This window comes from Aquarana catesbeiana, linkage group LG07 (genome assembly GCF_042186555.1).
Source record: "Aquarana catesbeiana isolate 2022-GZ linkage group LG07, ASM4218655v1, whole genome shotgun sequence".
Lineage (NCBI taxonomy): Eukaryota > Metazoa > Chordata > Amphibia > Anura > Ranidae > Aquarana > Aquarana catesbeiana.
Window position 1 is genome coordinate 259,585,865 of NC_133330.1, and position 15,951 is coordinate 259,601,815.

The 15,951-nt window shown below is 43.2% G+C and overlaps 1 pseudogene; it reads right to left on the reverse strand.

Moving 5' to 3' along the window:
• Window positions 1-15,951, reverse strand: part of LOC141102969 (dimethylaniline monooxygenase [N-oxide-forming] 2-like) — a 135,006-nt pseudogene that overhangs the window by 92,166 nt on the left and 26,889 nt on the right.

A 15,951-nucleotide genomic window follows, 5' to 3' on the forward strand; every position in this document is an offset into this window, starting at 1 on the left:
CATCAGCACGTGGCCATGGGACACGCTTGGCCTTTTTTTTCGGCAGCTGGCCGTGTTGAGCCGCAACATGCGGAAGACTTGGTCGAGTGGATGACCAAGCCGTCCTCATCCTCCTCATCTTCTCTCACCCATGCCCAGGGTGCTTTGTCTGGCAAAGCAGCGGCCTCTTCCCTCAGCTCAATGTCATCAGTGACTCCTTCCCTAGCTCCACCATGTCCTCATGAGGATTCCCTCGAACTGTTTGACCACAGTGTTGGGTACATGCTCCAGGAGGATGCCCAGCGTTTGGAAGGCTCTGATGACGATACTGAGCTCGATGAAGGCAGTAACATGAGCACGGACAGAGGGGGTGCCCAAGAAGGACAGCAATCTGGCAGTCATGCTCCCCCTGCTGCAGCATACTGCCAGGTTTGCTCCAGTGATGAGGAGGGAGGGGATGATGAGGTCACTGACTCAACGTGGGTGCCTGATAGGAGAGAGGAGGAGGAGGAGGAGGAGGAGGAGGCGGCGGCACATCACCAACGAGGCAGGATGCCCTCCAGGGGCCAGCCTAAGGGCAGCACATTGACTGCATCACACCCCAAAGCTCCACATGTGCAGGGCGCTGCAGTCTCTGCGCGTTATTCAAAAAGTTCTCTGGTGTGGGCCTTTTTTGAGACGAGTGCATCAGATCGCACCGCTGCTATTTGCAACATATGTCTCAAGCGTATCTTGCGTGGCCAAAACATCTCCCGCTTGGGTACCACATGCTTGACCAGACATATGTTGACCTGCCATGCAGTTCGTTGGCAAGCGTATCTAAAAGACCCACACCAAAGAACAAAGAGGATCTCTCCTTGCTCCTCATCAGCTGAGATTTCCAACCCCACTAGACCTTCAGTCCTCTCTGAGACCTGCAGTGAGAGGAATGAAGGTGTAGAATTAGGTGTGTCACAGCCAAGTACTTGTGGGCAATCTGCTTTTGGTACACCGACGTCAGATTGTACATGGCAAATTTCCCTGCCCCAGCTGCTGCACCGCCGAAAGAAGTTTGCTCCCAGCCATCCACATGCCCAGCGGTTGAATGCTAGCTTGGCAAAATTGCTAGCACTTCAACTGCTGCCTTTTCAGTTGGTAGACTCTGCCCCCTTCCGTGAGTTTGTGGAATGTGCGGTTCCTCAGTGGCAGGTACCCAAATGCCACTTTTTCTCACGGAAGGCGATTCCGGCTCTCTACCGGCATGTGGAAGGCAATGTCCATGCCTCGCTGGACAGGGCGGTCAGCGGTAAGGTGCATATTACCGCTGACTCATGGTCCAGCAGGCATGGACAGGGACGTTACCTAAGTTTCACGGCGCATTGGGTGACTCTGCTGGCAGCTGGGAAGGATGCAGGACAAGGTGCAGTAGTGTTGGAGGTTGTTCCGCCACCACGCCTCCAAAATGCTGATTGTGACACACCTCTCTCCTCCACCCACTCCTCTTCTTCTTCCTCCATGGCCTCTTCCTCGGAACCAGCGGTGCTCCGTAGGCGTTCAAGGGGCTACGCAAGTACGCAGGCCAAAAGATGCCATGCGGTGCTTGAGCTGGTGTGCTTGGGGGACAGGAGCCACACTGGGGCAGAGGTTCTGTCAGCTCTGCAGGGGCAGGTTCAGAGGTGGTTGACGCCACGCCAACTTAAGGCAGGAATGGTGGTTTGCGACAATGGCACCAACCTCCTCTCTGCCCTCCGACAGGGACAAATGACCCATGTGCCCTGTTTGGCTCACGTCCTTAACTTGGTGGTGCAGCGGTTCTTGGGCAGGTACCCGGGCTTACAGGATGTCCTGAGGCAGGCCAGGAAAGTCTGTGTGCATTTCCGCCGGTCATATAATGCCAGTGCTCGGCTGAAGGACCTCCGAAAGGAGTTTAACCTGCCCAAGAACCGCCTAATCTGTGACATGCCCACCAGGTGGAACTCAACGTTGGCCATGCTGCAGCGGCTGCACACGCAGCAGAGGGCCATCAATGAGTACCTGTGCGACTATGGCACCAGGACAGGGTCAGGAGAGCTTGTTTTTTTTTCCCCACGCCAGTGGGCCATGATCAGTGATGCATGCACTGTCCTGTCACCATTCGAGGAGGCCACGAGGATGGTGAGCAGTGACAGTGCATGCATCAGTGACACTGTCCCCCTTGTCCACCTGTTGGAGCACACGCTGCGTGGAATAATGGACAGGGCACTTGAGGCAGAACAGAGGCAGGAAGAGGAGGACTTCCTTAGCTCTCAAGGCCCCCTTTATCCAGACAGTGTTCCTGCGTGCCCGCCGATCACACAGGAAGAGGACGAGGAGGAAGAGGAGGAGGAAGATTGTGTCAGTATGGAGGTGGAGCCTGGCACTCAGCATCAGCAGCAGTCTTTAAGGGATCAGTCCCAAGAAACACATGGACTTGTACGTGGCTGGGAGGAGGTGGCTGCGGACCATGTCGTTCTTAGTGACCCAGAGGACTCCGGACCGAATGCCTCAGCAAACCTACGCTGCATGGCCTCCCTGATCCTGCAAAGCCTGCGTAAGGATCCTCGTATTCGTGGTATCAAGGAGAAGGACCAATACTGGCTGGCAACCCTCCTTGATCCACGTTACAAGGGTAAGGTTGCGGACCTTATCTTGCCATCGCAGAGGGAGCAGAGGATGAAACATCTTCGGGAGGCCTTGCAGAAAGGTCTGTGCAACGCGTTCCCAGAGACTGGGAGGTTACAAACTCCTGTTTCTGGACAACGTGTTGCTGAGGCTTCGGTCAGTCAAAGAAGGAGCGGTGGAGAAGGTGGCCGTCTGACCGATGCGTTCAGACAATTTTTTGGTCCGCAGCCCCAAGGTATGATCGGTTCCAGCAACCATCGCCAGTGTCTGTTTTACATGGTGCAGGAATACCTAGGGGCAAGATCAGACTTGGACACCTTTCCCACCGAAAATCCTCTGGGTTACTGGGTCTTGAGGATGGATCACTGGCCAGAGCTTGCACAGTATGCAATTGAGCTACTGGCCTGTCCTGCATCCAGCATCCATTCAGTGCTGCTGGAGGCGTGGTAACCGATCACAGGGTGCGTCTGTCCACCGACTCGGTCGATCGGCTGACCTTCATAAAAATGAATGAGTCTTGGATCACCACCAGCTACCAAGCACCTGATGCTGATGTAACCGAATAATTTTTTTTGAAATCTCAGATCCCTTCAAAGACTGCCTATGCTGATGCTGAGTGACTATCCCTGAGTAATTATCCTCTTCCTCCTCAATCATCACGCTGATAGCTTGTAAGAACATTTTTGGTTCTGGGCGCCACCACCAGTGCCTAAGGCACAATTTTTCAGCCCCTGTTTAACAGGGGCGTGTAATTACAATTTTTGATGTAATACTTTGCAGTAGGGCTCGTTCCTGCATTCCAACTAGAGTGTCTGTGAGGGGTTGCAGTGTTGTGGCACCAGCACCAGTGCCTAAGGCCCAATTTTTCTGCCCCTGTCTAACAGGGGCGTGTAATTACAATTTTTGATGCAATACTTTGCAGCAGGGCTCGTTCCTGCGTTCCAACTAGAGTGTCTGTGAGGGGTTGCAGTGTTGTGGCACCAGCACCAGTGCCTAAGGCCCAATTTTTCTGCCCCTGTCTAACAGGGGCGTGTAATTACAATTTTTGAAGCAATACTTTGCAGCAGGGCTCGTTCCTGCGTTCCAACTAGAGTGTCTGTGAGGGGTTGCAGTGTTGTGGCACCAGCACCAGTGCCTAAGGCCTAATTTTTCAGCTCCTGTTCAACAGGGGCATGTAATTACAATTCTTGATCTAATATTTCACAGCAGGGCCCTGTGAGGGCTTACAGTGTTGTGGCCACAGCAACACCTAAGGCCCAAATTTCTGCTGAGTATATAGGGCAGGACCCTACTTTCAAACATCTAACTTACAAACGACTCCTACTTGCAAACGGAAGGAGACAACAGGAAGTGAGATGAAATCTACCCCTAGGAAGGGAAATTCTCTCCTGTAAGAGTTAATATGGGAAAACAATTTCTCCTTTCCACTGATGCTTTCCAATCCTTGTTCCACAAAAAAACCCAAATTTTCAAAAAACATTTTTCATTGGGACAAAAAAGTGAGGTGAAATCTTCTGAAGAGGAGGAAAGACAGCAAAACAAATGTCACAGGGGTGATAACCCTTCCCTATGTTTTCCAAAAAGCTTAGAAAAGATTTTTTGGCTGGAGCTAAACACGTTAAAAATGTTCAAAATTACAAAGAGATTCTACTTAACAACAAACCTACAGTCCCTGTCTTGTTTGCACCGCCTGTATACTGCTGTTCAGAGTATATAGGGCCTGGTGGCCCCACACCTTTCCTTATTTTAATTTGGGTGCGGGGTTCCCCTTAATATCCATACAAGACCCAAAGGGCCTGGTAATGGACTGGGGGGTACCCATGCCGTTTGTCTCACTGATTTTCATCCATATTGCCATGACCCGACATGACATTAAACCCGCAAGCAGTTTTAAATGAGATTTTTTCCTTTAAAAATGACATTTGGTGCAGGGACTGTTCTAAACATGGGAAACACGCGTCACTTTACAGGCATACTATAGACACCCCCAGGTACGATATTTAAAGGAATATTTCACTTTTTTTTTTTTACTTTAAGCATCATTAAAATCACTGCTCCCGAAAAAAACGGCCGTTTTTAAAAGTTTTTTTTGCATTGATACATGTCCCCTGGGGTAGGACCCGGGTCCCCAAACCCTTTTTAGGACAATACCATGCAAATTAGCCTTTAAAATGAGCACTTTTGATTTCGAACGTTCGAGTCCCATAGACGTCAATGGGGTTCTAACGTTCGTGCGAACTTTCGGTCCGTTCGCGGGTTCTGGTGCGAACCGAACCGGGGGGGTGTTCGGCTCATCCCTAGTGAGGGGAAGATCTCTCTAATGAAGCCCTTCATAGCATAAAAACTAAACACTTCTTTCAAAGCTAACACAAACTTTCATGTACTCTTTATTTTTTTTTTCAATATAAGTCTCTTGTGTTTAACCTCTAATTATTTTCTTGTTATCCCTACCGAGCCTTAAGTAACTACTCCCTCTCTCTGCTCTCCTTGGCAACAAGTGAAAAACAAGTGTTCATATGAAAAAAAGGTTTAAGTATTTATTAGTATTTGTTGTTCTATTGCACTATTAATATTCTGGAAACAAATGTAAAATGAAAAAAAAAAAACACACAACAGAGCACTTTACAGTCAGTGATCACTATCACTAATCACAGGCATGAATATAATCATGGCTACCAATGAAAATCTTCTCAACATTTGCGCTGAGTGTATTCCAGGATCACTCGATTACCATCAAAAGAAAGACAGGTGCTATAGATGAAGCACTGAAGCAATTATCATTTGAAAAATGCTACTACTTTATTGACACTTTAAAGCGCAAGTAACATATTTTAACCTAAAATCCTTTTCAAATTAAATCTAGAACTTACTCTGTATCTCCAAAGTCCGCCAATGTCATCACTTCTTTCAAAACAAACAGGTTCCAGTCCTTCATCTAAGCAGCATTTAATGGATGCGAGACCACTGGTCCCTGCTCCAATCACAGCAACCTTCATGTTAATGGTTACCTGTTGTAATGGAAATTTGTAAGTTCTGTATATAATTGTATTGTATTTTGTATGTATTGCACTCTGCCCTCACTGTGCACACGGCACTAATAATGTTTTCAGTAAATGTTTACATTCTTTTGAGTCCTGATTAGAATAAGCCTGCCTATGTAACGCCCCTTGTTACGATAAACCTACAATTGTAATATTAATGTGATACCTACGTAATCATGTGCATAAAAACCTTCAATTGCGTCATAATAAAGCAGAACAGTAATTTGGAAAGATGCTGAGCGTATCTTTTGTGTCTGTTCCCTACTGCAGTAGTTATTATTAATTTGGAACCACTAATCAATATGAGGATAGGAGTTGCCTATCATCAATTCAACCGAGTCAGCATGGCGAGCTTTGCCTTAGGAGGGGATTCCAGGTGACCCTGAGTATCCGAAACGAGAAGCTTGAGACGATCCGGGAATTTCTGATAATCAGCCGGCTGAGGTAAGCCTTTTGCTTACATTTGAGTTATCAGACTTCCTTGATCGGTAAGGCATTTTCGGGACAAAGGGTACCTATTTTACTCCCCTTAATCGAACTGTATTGATTGGTGGTTATATGTTATGTTGTCCCTGTCTATTGTCCATCGGAGTGTTATAAATAAGGAAAGCAGAATTTAGGCAGGGAAATATTAAAGAGTTAAAAGAAAGTGAGAGAATGATATGCATGTGTTGTGTACAAATGGGAAAAATGTAAGCGATTTTAGAGAGATATTGGTGTGTGTGTGCGAATGCTGGGACCTTTAGTTCTATTGCTTGTGTGTGTCATGTACGCAGATGTGACCCCCTCCTTTGTGCTCTCATGAAAGAAATGTGGCTGGGATGAGAGGTTAGTGATAAGCTGGAAGGACATCATGCCAATTCCAGTTTTTTAGACAAAACATTTATAACAAAATGTGCCGGGTTAACGAATCTAATGGTAAACAATGTGATCACAATTATTTTGAATCTGTTTTCCAAACATGGTAAAATGAAGGTTACATTTAACCGTGTATTACACAAATTGAATATCCTTTGATAGTGGAAACAGTGCATTTAAAAAAGGGAAATTAAGTAAAATTAAGTAGTAATGAGTATTAATTTCTAATATGAGTTTAACAATTTTAACAATAATATAGATATATTGAAACTGGTTTAGACAACCTTTGGTTGGAAATGAAGTCCAGGTTAATGGGGAAATTTGTAATGAATGAGATTAGTTTAGATTAAGATAACAATTTTGTAATTTTACATTTATACAATAAGCCCTTATTGAGAGAAAAAAAAGATTAAGATGAGGTTGTTATTTTGAATAAAGCTGCCATAATATTTAACAAAGCCAAGATGGATGGAATACATAAGAAGTTTTTCTACAAAAATGATATTGTAAGGTTTTTGATGAAAACTTGATGTGCGGTCCATGATGTAAGAGTAATATTAAATAAAATTTAAATATAACAGACCCATCACATCAAGTCCACACACCCTGTTAGGATAGATGCCACCTGCAGCCAGTTGTTTTATAGTTTTTGATGCTTTCTGGTCCATCATACAGATTCTTGGTCCTTTTGTTTTTATTTATTTTTATTTTTGAAATCCAAAGCAGAATGTGTGGATTGTGAAATGATGTGCCCATTTTTCTTGTAAGTGAAGTGGTATAAGCAGAAGAATAGTTTGGATTTATGGGCATCTCTCCATGACCGCAGGGTATTGTTATCATTTATTATAATATTGCCAGGAAGAAGTTGTCTTTTGAAACATGAAACTGGAGTTCTTACACAAACAGTGTGATAGAAAACAAGACATTGTAATATATTTATGCAAGCTGGACCCAGTAATGAAGGGTTCACCCCGATATATCAGAGCTGTAGCTTTTATGCAAAGGTGCTATTAGACAAAGTTAGATATTGTTTTGGTCAATGGTCCGACATTCTGTGCAGCAAATTTACAGCTAACTAAATGTTTGTCTAATGAAAGGTTTAAAATATGAGTTTGTTTATGTACAAATCTAACAATGAAAAATGCGTACATTTTTTCAAAAGAAAGGAAAAGACGCATGTGTTAAATTGATGACATAGGAATCAGCTGCTGTGAGCCCAGTGCAGGACACACTCCCTGAAGACCCAGATATTACATTTTTTGTAGATTTGAGTATGCAGTTTATCACCCAGAAGGATACTCTGTATTCAAAGTCATTGGATCCTTTTTCCCCAGCTCAAGAAGCAGAGCTCCATGTTTTAGCAAAGCCTGTGAGCTATAAAAAGAGTGTATATTTATATAGATAGTCGAGATATAGAGAGCTTTTGGTTCCATTTGAAGGGCCAGAAGTTTGTTTTTACTTCGGCAGGTAAACCAATAAAGCATGCCAAGTTAATTTGATTGGCTGTTTTCAGCCTTCCAGCTTCTTGCTGAGGTAGCCATATTAACTTTCACACATGGAAACAGACCAGGTGACTCTAAGGATGCTGCATTTACAGCCCCGGACACTTGATGGGTCTGTGCAACTCACAGATTCCACCCTAGTTCTGGCCCAGTATAGCTGGGATTAATAATTCAACTTTAAGGACCCCAGAACGAGAAGAACAAGTGGTCCACAGGGGGCAACTTCTTATGAAACAGGACTTTGGAAAAGGTGATCATTTATGTCTGCCAGCCACTCTTTTCCCTTCAGCTTGACACATGGACCGTGTCATCAGTCACAAGCAGTTATGGCTGCCTTAGTAAATGAGCGTGGGATAGAGCCAGGGTTCACCACAGTTGTTTTTATAACACACCACTTCTTGTTTTACCTGTTACCAAAGGTGTTACCAAAAGCTGAACATCCCTCCCAGAGATTACAAAAAAGATATATCCAGATGCCCAAGTCAGGATCTTACGAGTATGCATTTTGTCTGTATGGACATGTTTTTTGGATGTCCAGTGGCAAATGCTACTGCAAAGGCCACAGTAAAAAGTGTTATCAGAAGTAGTTTGTAAATATAGAGTGCAGAAAGTACAGAGAGTAACAAAAGAAATCATTTTTTATAGGAGAGTCCTTACTAGAAGTTTTGAGGTTTTATTTTTACACCCCTTACTGTCTACAATGTAGCGGACAAAGTAGAGTAAGAAACTAGAAAACTTTTGCCTGAATGTTTTCTTATATTTTATGAAGCCCCTAAGGGGGATATTGGACTCTCTCCCTATGAGATTTTGTTTGGGAGTGTGTTACTCACTTGCTTATATTTTGTCTCAGCAGCTGAAGTCCTCCATTCGGATCTCACGGAGAATGCTGATGATCTTTTAAGGTTTTTTACAAACTCATTTATGTGTTTTCTCCCTAATTCCAGATCCTAAAAGTTTGGAAGGATCTAAAACTAAAGCCAGGTGACTTTTGGATTGTTAAGAGACATTTATATATAAGGAAATGTTTGGAGACTCAATACAGCATCTATTTCATGTACAGTTTTTGCAAAACTTGAAGGAAAAGTCACCTGGATCCACACCAGACACTGCAAAAATGACTAAATTAAAGAAATATCTGTGTTTGATTTGTTTCCCTCTTGTGATCACAGTCTATGGTACTTTTTGATTAAATTACTTTAATTGTAAGGGATATATATATATATTTGAAAAGTAGTTTAGCCATGTTGAAGTCATATCTTGTCTTTTGTACGTCTTCCATTTTATGTAGAATTGTCTGTGTTTACATATGCTGATAAGTCAGCATGCCAACAATTAAGCTAGAAGGCCATTCTGGCCACAGGAGTGTACAGCCAGTACTCTGTAAATATGTCTTATCAATCATTTGTTTTTCACAATGAAAAGTCATTTGGTAATGAAAAAGTTGCTCAGCTATTATTTTCTCCACAATGGAGTTTTTTTTTTTTGCCTCTTTGGCCAGGACTACCTCCACCTAAGCGTGTGGAGGTTCCAGGTTAAAGGTGATAGCAGGTATGGTTAGTGATCAAAATATTGATCAAAAGAGGGGAGACTGTAATGGAAATTTGTAAGTTCTGTATATAATTGTATTGTATTTTGTATGTATTGCACTCTGCCCTCACTGTGCACACGGCACTAATAATGTTTTCAGTAAATGTTTACATTCTTTTGAGTCCTGATTAGAATAAGCCTGCCTATGTAACGCCCCTTGTTACGATAAACCTACAATTGTAATATTAATGTGATACCTACGTAATCATGTGCATAAAAACCTTCAATTGCGTCATAATAAAGCAGAACAGTAATTTGGAAAGATGCTGAGCGTATCTTTTGTGTCTGTTCCCTACTGCAGTAGTTATTATTAATTTGGAACCACTAATCAATATGAGGATAGGAGTTGCCTATCATCAATTCAACCGAGTCACTGTAATAAGAAATTTGGCTCCACATTTCTCTTATATTAAAGGTCATTGGCAAGACATCAAACTACCATATTAAACACTATGGGGTTGATTTACTAAAGGCAGACTGTACACTTTTCAAGTGCAATTGCACATTGCAAGAGCATTTGCTCCAGGGCTTAATAAATGAGGGGTGCTGCGCTTGTAGGCAGGTGCAGTTCATCTTCCCCGCTGTAGGTGACACTGTTCAGCTGGCCGCTGTGCAGAGGGAAATGGCAGTTGAGAGGAGCTTTGTTCCTCTGAAGCTTCCATAGGAGAGCAGCCTCAGGAGAGCAACAGTCTGATTGGATGCTGCTGTCCTGGCTGACCTCTGTGCTCATCTTTAGTGAGGGCAATGCTAATAGATAGCACTGTCAAGCAGAACAGCTGCTTGACCAGTTGGCCACCCTCTCTCAGGACTATCCTCTGTCCCTGCATCAGCTACTGGGAAAAAACACACATTGTTTTTTGCTACTATTCCAGAGGATTATGGGTATACCAAAGCCATAGATCATCCCATCCACACAGAGGATGCCACACCAATTTCAGAGCGATGTCAGCTACTGCCTGCTTTGTGTCAGGAAGTTAAGGATTTTATTTGCAATATGCTGCAAAGCAGGATATATGAAGGAGAGCCTCAGCCCTCTGGATCACTCCTGTTCTAGTACAAAAGAAGGATGGCAGCTTGCGGTTCTGTGTTGTCTTTTGCAAACTCAATGCCTGTACACATTGGGTAAAAAACACACAAAGTAATAACCCAGCGCCAGTGGTGAAGAGGAAACCATCAAAAATCACCAGTGCAGCCAGACCAACCGTAGCTGGTAGATACAGATCATAACAGGGAAAACACATAAAGTCCAGCGCTCAGGATATTTTGAAAGCAAACTGCAACAGGCATAGAAATTTGAATATTTTAATAAACCAGTAATAAATAATAATATAAGTTAACAGTAATGACTGCTAATTAAAACCAAGTTAAAAAGTACTGTTGTAGAAAAAAACACTGTTGCAGAAAAAAAACACACAGTAACACTGTATTGCAATGTAAAAAACACAATCTCACAGTAATAGAAAATAAATAAGTATTGCACTCGATATCAACATGTGCTTAAAATGGGGGACAGACAGCCTTGAACAGCAGGAGATCATCACAGGAGATCCATCCGAAAATGCCCAATAGGAACTACTGGGTAAAGTGAAGAAAACAAAACACGGGGCTCAAAGCAGGAGGCAGTAGGCGAGATGGTGGGGGCAAACCAAAGTACTCACAGCAAGATGGAAGTGCTCAAAGCTGCCCCAATCATTGGGGAGACTGGCATCATGCAGGGGGGCTCGCAGGCTCAAACAGATGGTGAGATGGCCGCAGCGTGGAAGGTGCACAGCTGCGCAGTATGGAGAGCCGCCTGGCCGGAGCTCCGTGTCTGTGAAGGATGACGTCAGCACAGGGGAGCCGCTGGAACGTCAGTAGATGAAAAAAACAGCTGATCTGAAAGATGGTGTCTCCACAGAGATGAAAACTCCTCAGTGAAGGTGGTGACACTGCACTGGGATTGGTACTGAATCTGGGAAGCCAGACAAGGGGGAAATGGTACTGGAGGCAGGCTGATGGAGCTCACATCTGCCTGACCAGCCTGGGGATCATCAGAAAACCATGTAGGCAATGGGTGAATGAGAAAATAAAAATTGTGGCAAAGGGGGAAAACTTGTTTAGGAACCGCCAAACCAGGATAGGGTGGTGGAGATGATGAAGCTGAGGAAAAACCACTGCTGGTTAAAGGGGCGACTTCCCAGAAGAGGTGGATGGATGGATCAGGACTCACAGTGAATGGCTCTAGCTGGGGCCTCTGTTGTGTGGTTGCCTTGATGACGCGTTTCGCGCAGGAGCGCTTTGTCATAGGACAAGATTGGAACTCCCCAAAGACACTGACTGAACTGCATTCTTTTTTGGGATGGGTAGGGTACTATAGATGCTACTCAGTTGCTGAGCAGGTAACCTCAGCAAAAGGTGTGACCTTTGCCTTCCATCAAAGCCCAATGGCATGAGCCACAACAACATGCTTTTGACACCCTAAAACAGAGACTGACATCTGCCCCTCTGGGTTTACACGTATGAAAGCCTGCAAGGGTTGGGCTCTGTATTAGTGCAGGAACAGGACATATCCACATGAGCAACTGTCTACGCGAATCACAGTCTCTGACCCTCAGAGGGAAACCCCCATAACTACAGTTCATTCAAACTAGATGAATAAGTGAAGTATGTTGGCAGCTTCTCCCATCCTTATATATCCTATTCTATACAGTTTGGTTTTGCGCATTAGTTCCCCCATTTCTTTATATTTCATTCAAAGTGGAGCTTCTAGCCTTGGTGTAGACAATCACTGAGAAGTTTGGCAAATATCTCACGGGGGCCCATACTTGAAGTTTACACAAACCACAATCCCCTTTTTTACTTAGAGTCTACAAAATTAGGGACTTTTTTTGTACTGTCACTAGTCAGTGTCTGTGATCACCACCACACCAGTTATATGATGACGCTGTACTGCACTGGTGACAGTATGTAAAAAAAAAAAACCCAAAAAAACATTTTTTTAAATTTCTTCATTTTCCAAGAAAATTATGGAAAAAAAAAATCACAACTTCAAAAGACTTGCCATGCCTCTTACTAAATACCTTGGGCTGTCTACATTCCAAAATGTGGTGATTTGGGGGATATCTGTACTGTCCTGACATTTCAGGCCTAAAGAAATGAGATAGGCCGTCAGTACATCAGGATTGATCAATTTTCAAATATATACCATAGTTTGTGGACTGTATAAAACTTTCCTACAGAAAAAATAACATACACTGATTTGGGTTATTTTCACCAAAGAAATGTAGCAGAATACATATTGGCATAAATTTATGAAGAAAGATTATTTATTTGCAACATTTTATAACAGAAATGAAGAAAAACGCGTTTTTAAAAAATTTTCTGTCTTTTTTTGTTTATTTAGCAAAAAACAAAAAACCCAGTGGTAATTAAATACCACCAAAAGAAAGCACTAGTTGCATGAACAAAATGATAACAAATTTTGTTTGGGTATAGTGTTGCATGACTGGGCGATTGTCATTCAAAATATGACAGCACTGAAAGCTGAAAATTTGCCTCGGCAGGAAGGGGGTAAAAGTGCCTGGTATTGAAGTGGTTAAAGGACCGCCAACATTGTTAATAACTGTTATTCCTGGGCTGCCTGTAATATTGAGGCTCTGTTGCCATAGTGTTTGGAACTGTAAGTGAGCACCTTGCCGCTGTCTTCCAGGTGTTCATTGATACTTCTGCTTTACCAAATAATATTTCTACCACCTTACTTGGTCTCAGTGTACTTTTACTCCATATCAGGTACCAATCAACTGGCACTGCCTACATGCTGACTTCCATCATCCAATCATGTCCAAGCAAAAATGCTGTTTTCAGTGGTGTATTTTGGTTTTGTGCTGCCCTAGGCAAGACTAAAATCGGCACCCCTTCCAAGCAGAAATGAGGGGGGAGGGGGTGTTATTAGTGGCAGTGGTGGAGGTAGTGGTGGTGGGATGGGATGAGTGGCAGCGGTGGTGGAGGGGTGGGATTAGTGGAAGCGGTGGTAGAGGTGGTGGGATGGGATGAGTGGCAGCAGTGGCGGAGGGGTGGGATCAGTGGCAGTGGTGGTGGGGATGGGATCAGTGGCAGCTGTGGTGGTGGCGGGGTTTGGGGGTGGGATTACTGGCAGAGGGATGGTGCTGGAGGGATGGGATGGTAACACTGGCACTCACTTGCTCTGAGTGTCAGTCGATTCCCCCTTCTTGCTCAGTGCTCTCTCATTCTGGCTTCTTGAGCCTCCAGTAACTTCTCTTCCGACATGGGGTCTCTGTCCCCGCGTCTTCTCACAAAGAGGACAGCTCCCCTGCTTCATTCTACTGGGCCATCAGCTAATCTGCGGACTTTCACATAAACTCCAGTTTCCTCCTTCCAACATGGCATCTGCTTGCAGAAATGGGCGGAGAGGATAGGCAGGCGGTGCTCTGTGCCAGTGAGTGAGTGCTCAGCAACAGTGTACTACTATGTTGCGACTCCGGTGAGCGGAGGCGGCGGTAGCAGAGCACCCCCCCATCCCACAGCATACTACTATATCCTGATCATTGCCTCTAGCTAGAATCAGTGTGCGGGCCTCCCTTCTAACAAGAACCGGAACAAAGTGGTGGTGACCCTTCTGTCTGGAGGTGGCACCATTCCCCTGAAAAGGCCTTAAATGAGTAATTAAGAGAGGTCCGTGCTTAGGACGTATATGAAGGTTGCAGCCTCCCCAGATGGCCCCCCATAAGAGGGCTCTAAAAAAGTAAATTAAAAGTGAAAGGGGTGAGTGGCGCTACCTATGTGCCAAAGGGTGATCTGGCAGATCACTCTTTAGTGGCTGAACATTTAATGAAAGAGCCCAGTGATGATGTGGAGATTAATAAAGCTCACCTACACCAGTAGGTAAGTAATAAAAGTCCTCTGAGTAAGGCACCAATCCTCCAGAGGATAACTAGTCCCCAACAGTGAAAAAAAATTGAATAAGTAAGTCCAAGATAATACTGTGTATATATAATAACTCCTCTACCTAATCAATACATATAAAGCCAAACATAAATGACATGACAATAGAGTAATCCTCTACTGTGGCAATGTATATAATGTCCAAACACCAAGGAATTGTTTCAGAAAAAAGAAAAAATATATGTATATAAAAATATATATGGTGAAAAAAAGTGAAGTTAAAAAAAAATAAAAATAAAAATATACGTGATCACGTATTTTGTCTGTTTGCTTTTATACATTTTATACATATTTTTTAATAAACTGATTTTTTGGAAAATACTGCACTATGGGAGCCAATTTCTGTTTTTCATGAGGATTATGAGCTTTTACATCTATCATCACTTGGATATCCTAAGGCTGTTCGTGGGACTGCAGAGGCTGACACTTGTGGCTATCGGTCTACATCTAGGAGTTGCATGCGTATCACCCCTGTAGGGGTAGTAGGAGCTGGTGAGTGGGGATGCTACAATTCTTCTAGGCACGAACAGTCACCCATACTGGAATTATTGCACCTATGCGTTTTTTATACATGGTGCGATAAATTGCATTTTGTTTGCTTTTTTGTTTTTGGTGCGATTTTTGCATTTTTTTCTCTTTCGGGTTTACATACATCTTGATATACATACTTTGTGGTACACCTAATTTTATTTTTTATCTAACTTCACTTTTTTTCACCATATATATTTTTATATACATATATTTTTTTCTTTTTTCTGAAACAATTGCTTGATGTTTGGACATTATATACACTGCCACAGTAGAGGACTACTCTATTGTCATGCCATTTATTTTTGGACTTTATATGTATTGATTAAGTAAAGGAGTTATTATATATACACAGTATTATCTGGGACTTACTTATTCATGTCATTTTATTTTCACTGTTGGGGACTATTTATCCTCTGGAGGATTGGTGCCTTACTCAGAGGACTTTTATTACTTACCTAATGGTGTAGGCGAGCTTTATTAATCTTCACATTATCACTGGGCTCTTTCATTAAATGTTCAGCCACTAAAGAGGGATCTGCCAGATCACTCTTTGGCACATAGGTAGCGCCACTCACCCCTTTCACTTTTAATTTACAAGGCAAACACCTTGTTTGACTCATGGTAGATATGCCCATGACTGTTTCTTATTTTCCTTGTGCATAATGGAGTATTCTTTGCAAAGTGAAGCTTCAACTTATTAACTAAGCTCTGGAACAAATACCTTTATGGAGTGCATCTGCATGTCTATTTGAATTTAGTAAACAAACCCCTATGACCCCGGTTTTCTAAAAGGAGTACAGCATGTTAACTTTGCAAAGTGAGCTTGCAGTTATCCTAGTGAATGGAATTAAAAATTCACTTTGCAAAGAATACCCAATCAATTGCAGGAAAAA